At 32.2% G+C, this 7,093-nt stretch overlaps 1 non-coding gene across 1 annotated transcript; it reads left to right on the forward strand.

Moving 5' to 3' along the window:
• Window positions 1-4,931: 4,931 nt before the first annotated feature.
• On the forward strand, window positions 4,932-5,004 carry TRNAV-CAC (transfer RNA valine (anticodon CAC)). The gene has a single exon. It is a non-coding gene; the product is annotated as a tRNA-Val (tRNA).
• Window positions 5,005-7,093: the final 2,089 nt, after the last annotated feature.

Raw genomic sequence — 7,093 nt, forward strand, 5'->3', positions numbered from 1 at the left:
GTGGAATATTTCACTACACTGTATTTGCCGCACATTACCTCTTCCGATTACTAGTTATTCCGACGGATGCAGCACGATTTGGCAGGTCACCAGTTTACTTCTTTCGCAGAAATCCAAAATTGGCTCCTAATTAAGATCGTCTCAAAAGACGAGCCTTTTTTTAGACGGAATTCGGGAATAGGGAAATATCACAAACTACGAGTACAAACACCAATAAAAATATATGAAATGGATTTAGAATAATTAATTGTACTCTCAAAATCAATATGGATATTGTGGAGAAATTTTTTCATACATAAATGTAAAAAAGACATTCAATAAAAATACGTTGCATGATAAATGCGACGCGTTTGGCCTTGGCCGTTGTGACGTCAAGATTTGTGATAATGTTCTAAACAAATTTCAATGGCCGGGGCCAAATAAACATGAATCGTGACGTATTAGGGGTGAGGCCAATGGAATAACCGTTTCTGCTGGAATTCAAAACAGTAAATTAAAATCATATAATTAATTCATCATCATTAATCATTAATTAATTTACTGATAATTAGCAAATTTTTTTTAAAGACCTTTATTACTAACATATTACAACAGAGATGAAGAACATTTAAGAAAATGTAATATAGAAGTCTAGGCATCTACAGGACTTATGACCTGTCAATGGCTGGTTTAAGTGGCCACTTTACACACTGTGTAACATTCACCATTCTGCCTATATTTGAACATCTATATTCCTTCAATTCTTTCATCTGTTGATGTTTGTGAAGTTAAAGAGCTGAAACCTTTATTTATGCAGCTGAGATTCATCTAATTGAATTATTTCACCTGCATACTAGGCAACGCATGAAAATGTTATTTTTTCAATTTCTATACTTCTTCATGGACCAGGTAATTTATCAACAATATTTTGAGTTTGTCCAATTTTTTGTAGACAAGGGCTGGATTCAACTCCTTGGGGAGCTGTTTATATTAACATATTACAACAGAGATAAAGAATATTTAAGAAAAGGTAATATAGAAGTCTAGGCAGACTGTCTACAAAAATTTGGACAAACTCAAAATATTGTTGACCTTTATTACTTTTAAAATATTTTTTTTAAATCTTATATTCTCCTATTACCTGAGAAGTGGAAAAAAGAAGTAGCCAGCGACGGGCAATACTAATATTAATCGGTTCATTCATTTTGTTCTGAAATTAATGCATTTTTGACCACAAAAAAACAGACCGAACTAATTCGTACTCAATATATAGATAATACGTCATACATAAGTATGTACGAGTATATTATATACACGGTGTTTCAGGGCTAGACCACAAAACTTCGGAGGAACGTTCCTCATGGTTAACTATAAATAATCACTGGTTTTTTTTTAAAACCCCATTTTTTATTTTAAAAAAATATTATTATAATTTGAAAATCCTTAATGTCGCGGTCTAGCATCCCTTTCACAAACCCCTACCCCTCCCCGACCTAGTCCCTTCCTTAATCCGCATCCGGTGCATATCGCTTCGTTAGTCAAATTCGTTTTTAATTTCAATTTGAAAAAAGATTAATAATAATTTAAAAATACAGTATACCAGAAGATTAGTTTGGATATTTTATTATCACAAAAAAATTCCTCTGAATTTTCACGGGATGGCCTTGTAAAGCCATGTATAATTGTGGCGACTATTAAGAACCAGCTATATTTCAAAAGTACGACTTTTATATTTATTTTGTTTTATACAGGAAACAAACAGAACAATTACATTGTTTTATGGTATACAAAATAAGACTTAACTCTAATAAACCAGTAAAATGTCTATATTATATTACATCCTAAGGTTGTCAATATTAACTCATTATTTTTTCGAGATAATAAAAATAAAAATAAAAAACATTACTGAAAGTAGTTTAAAATTAAATTAAAATCAAAATCAAAGTAAAAAAGTTATGTTAAATGTATCTTGTCGGTCTCGTGGTACAGTGGTCAGCGCGTTTGCCTATCATGCAAGAGGTCTCGGGTTCGATTCCCGGCATGGTTGACGTGCAATATTTATTCATAAATGTGTTTTTACACAAGACTATTTCATAGTACCTGGACTGGCACCTGAAGCGTAAAACTTATCATCTCATGTAACAAAAATGATCAAAATACGCTGCGATTGGTGTACCAATGCAGCGCCCTATGCACCATCAAGTGTGGAACGGAAATAATGAATGAAAATTAAAAACATGTATCTCGTTAGTATTTACATAAGCAGAAATAATATTAAAAATTTTAAAAACTTACTAAAAGCAATTAAACAGTTGGAATTCAAATAAATAAGAAACACTTTCAAAAAGGAAAATTCTGGACACACGTTTTTAGGATTTTAAAAAAGAACAAATGAGAAGCAACAATAAAATCAATAAACGACAATAAATTATAAAATAAATAAAACAACTTTTTACGTAAACCTTGACGAAGAAGCTTGTTTGCTTTGAAACCGGTCGGTGGAAAAAATAAAAAATAATAATAAAATGTTAGTGGTTGAAAACAAAGTTGTTTTATTTATTTAACTATAACGAATAACCACAAAGTTAGTGCTTCAAATATAGACAAAAAAATAATTTGATTTAAATTATTTTTTGACAATCCTTAATGGTATTTCATTGTAACGATATTATAACTTATATATTGCTTACATATAATTTACTAATTAAAATACTTGGTACACTTCCACTTATTTGTTCGACCAATAAGTGCTTTCACCCTCTAATGGGCATCTTCAGGCTGATTTCCAGTCCGACTGATCCCCAGTCTGAAGATGCTCATTAGAGGGTCAAAGCGCTAACTGGTCGAACAAATAAGTGAAAGTGTACCAAGTATTTTTAATTAGTACTTTATACGTAAATATGAGTTATACCATAATTAAAATAAATTTAAGTAAACCTTTTTTTATTTTATTTTTTTAGATAAAAATAAATATTTGCGTTTTTATGATTTACCCAAATATTTTATTTTTAGGGCCATTTTCAACGAGTTGTAAATAACTCACTATTAGAAAATGGAAATAAAGTTGGAGTAGAGTGGAATTCGAACCACGGACCATTGGTCCGTGAGTCCGAAACACTAGCCACAGGACCAAAACCCGATTTAACCTTAAAACAACTAACAAAAATAATAAGATATTACGGTAAAAAAAGCAATATATTATTTTTAAAAGCAATTCTAAAAGTTATTATAAATATTTTAAAAATGTAAAAACATGCTCAGAGTTGTTATATATTATGTTTAGCTAGTTATTAATATTGTTTCTTTATCTACTTTCAATGGTGCATATAGTGTTCTGACATTTCTATTGCATCGTATCTGGATCCGTTTTGCTGCGTGGATGAGTAAATGTTAGCATTCGAATGATTTTAATTTCATACAGTGGCAAAATACTGCAATTTTAAATTATCTTCCAAACAATTCTTTCATGTCGACCCTGCCAGAAATCAAACCTGGGAATTTGAGTGTAATAGACAAACGCGTTTACTTTGCCACTATGAGGCGAATTTACCATCACTTGATTTCTTTTTTTAGAATTATAATCCTTCAGGACTAAGGCATCCGAGGCATTGTCCAGGATGCTGGTTAAGACACATTTTTGATGTTTTTTAAAATTATTTTTTTAGTTTACTTGTTCAGAATAAAATATAAATAATGTTACAGCGATGTACAATATATTTTTTTTATGGATTTAATTAACATATTTATCTTAACGTTTCCTATAACGTAAAGAAAAAAAACATTTTTTGAGTACATAAAGGGGCACTACCTCTTCACTCTTCACGTTTCCCTCGTCACTACGTCTTACAGTATTTATATTTTTAACTTTTTATACGTTGTACATTGGCGGGCTTATTGCCAACTGGCAATTTCTTCCAACCAACCAATTAAATGAAAGTTTTATTTTTATAATTCAAGTTACAAAACATATTCAATAGAAAATAAAAATATAAAAGCCAAAGATATATAAAAATAGAAATATATGTTTTTGTGTATAAATTATTTTTAATCAATACCATTACTCAATGGGAAAAGGAAAAAAATAGAAAACGGGAATGGAGGAGAGATTTAGGAAAAGAAAGGAGATTTTTCTTCAGACGTGATTCAAACAGAGATACTGTAGTAACATCTTTAATGGTGGATGGGAGATGATTCCACAGTCGAGCCGCATGGACACTATATGAGTTAGAGAAGAAAGAGGAATTGTGGATGGGTATTAAGAGATTTCTTTGAGAATTAGAACGAAGAGGAAGAATACATTACTGTATTCTTTATCCGTCCGGACACAGCTGTTATATCAATATTAGAACCCATATGTATAACTGTAGCATATATCAACAAGAACTTAAATTATTAAACGTATAGTTAAAATGTACAACTTTTATTTTTTGTTCGCATTCCTCATTTTAACGTACAAATAATATAAAATAATTTATAAATTTGTTTCTAAAAAGTTGTTGGTAAAGTTGATTATTAAAAAAATAGTCATTTTTTAAAAACGCAAATGGAATTGAACACCCATGTACGCGTTGTTTTCTGCATAAATGTCTTTGTGAGTAAAGTTAGACCACTTTTTATCAAAGCTTGTTTCTGACCTGGGCCCCGATTACAAAGGAAAGAAAACAGAGTGATCTTCGACTGCCTATAAAGTAAAATAGAAATTCATGTACAAAATTGTATTTATTATTACGATTTTTTTTAATCTTCTTTGGTAACCTGTAATTAAACATGTTAAGGTAAAAAAAAAAGGATATTTTATTTTTCATACAGAAAACTTAATTTTACTTGGCAGATAAAATTAAAGATAACTGATAACTTCCGATTGTACCTAATACGGACCCTGAAAGTATTTTTCAGTGCATTTATATATTTTGATTACTTACTGATCAATTAATTTCTCCACCTTGTCGTTGGTTTCCGTAGTGTAGCGGTTATCACGTGTGCTTCACACGCACAAGGTCCCCGGTTCGATCCCGGGCGGAAACATTTTGTTTTTTTTTTAAATTAGTTTTGTTGTATTTTTTTGTACACATAACAGGTATTTAAAAATGTATTAATAATGATATGCTTACGTACAATTATAATTTATTTTATACGTTTTAATAACAACTATTGATAATTTAAGTATAAAGGCTGAATTACTGATACGCCATTTCGCCAGAAGCCAAATTTTGCTGCAGAATAAATTAAGTATTTTTAAAGAATGAGCATAATGAATTTGTAATCGACGTATGTGAGGGTTTTTGATGTCAACGATAAAACCTGATTCATATTAGGTTTATTTAAGTTATTAAGATGTTATAAACTAACTCCATCATCATCATTCTTCTTTTCGCATTCAGTGGTGTATAGGACACTTCATTGGTAAACCAAATAAAGCTTATTTGTATCACCTGATTCATTAAGGTAAGTTTTACGCTTCAAGTGTCAGTCCAGGAACAATAAAATATTGCAGTTTGAACGACCTTTAGTTTGAACGACCCCAGCGAGGAATCGAACCCAGGACCGCACAAGGTGAGCACGAGGCGAACTTCATTATTACCTGAGAACAGCCATCGAATCGATAACACTCGTCCTGGGCACTGATTTTATGCCATACACAAACTGTATTCTTAATAAATAACTTAATAAATTATAATTAAATACGCAGAACTTATTAATATGTATGTGAGGTTCATAGTCCATTGATCGATACACACACACGCGCAATGATTTCACCTAAAATATGGATCGATGGCTGAAGAAGCAAGTCATCATTTTATATTGAATGCCATACAACATATTCTGCAAGACTTACATTATTGTACATAAAGCGTCCGTCTACGTGAGATCAACGTCCTGCAGTTCATTCACGTCATGAAAACATGAAGAACAAAAGAACGTGGCCTACAAAGAGACCACAGGGCGTGGTAACGCCCAGTCAGCCCAAGCAAGTTAACCCAGTCGTGTAGCAAATTAGTTCCCGCATGCAGTCCAAGCGCAACCAGTTCAAACCTCATCGCTGTAAAACTCGCGTGCCATAATTCAATTCATTATTTATTCTTCAGTAATAAATATACGTATCATACTCCAACCTTTTCTTTTCTGTCCATCACCAACTGGGGTAGGAGCTCCGCAACTGTCTTCAAGCTAAATCCTACATAATTTACTCATATGTATACACTAGATTCAGCACTAAGTCTTCCTTGTGTTTCATTAAACTTCAGTTCGAGAACTTAACTTGTTGTCAGTAAAGATGAAGCAGCGTTAAAAGGCGCAATATACAGATTTGAATTCACAGTAAACTGGCAAAGACAGTTAGTCTTTTTTACTCTACTACGCGTTTTGCACGGCAATGCTGACGCGACAACGTTCATTATTCAAAACATAATTTCAAACTATTGTTCTATGAAGCATCATCTCTATTTAATTATACGTCAGTGGCATAACTGAAGTTTTTATTCCACTCGGACACTAGAATTTTAATTCACTATTTGTGTTTTGATGAACGACAAATATAGATCACACCGATTTCACTGACAAAAGGTCGGGTGTCCTAAACTTTAAACTGACAAAAGGCGTGTTTTGTGTTGAGTCCTGGACACACACAAAGGACATCCTTCAAACTAAGGCGTGTAGAGGTCAGGGGGTGAGAGGTGAGAGTTAGATCTGGTTTATTACACCCTCTCCCGTCCGCTCCTCCAACCACTAACCCACCCCTCTTTCGCCCAATTAACTTTCCCTAAGAAAATGGAACTTTACCTTAATGTAGTTATGCAAAAGCGTACTAACTTTAATTTATATTTCTATGCCATGATGGGTTCCTTAGAAAACGCTCGACCAAGCTTAAACCCACTACCGCACGCGGTTTGCCAGCCTGTAGTAATTCTTATAAATATACTGAGGATTTTTTAAAACTATGGAATAAGTTTATAAAACAGAGAGGGCGTTGATCTATTTCTTCTTTTCAGTTTTATTTTTTTATTTTGTATTGTGTTTATACCTACCTTTATCTGATTTTCTTGTAAATACCGATTGTGGTTTTGTAGGTATTAGAATCGTCATTATAAGCAATAGGGAAATATCACATTTTTAA

This window comes from Micrasema longulum, unplaced genomic scaffold, assembly GCF_059751315.1.
Source record: "Micrasema longulum isolate JH-2025_06_02 unplaced genomic scaffold, ASM5975131v1 h1tg000165l, whole genome shotgun sequence".
Taxonomy (NCBI): domain Eukaryota; kingdom Metazoa; phylum Arthropoda; class Insecta; order Trichoptera; family Brachycentridae; genus Micrasema; species Micrasema longulum.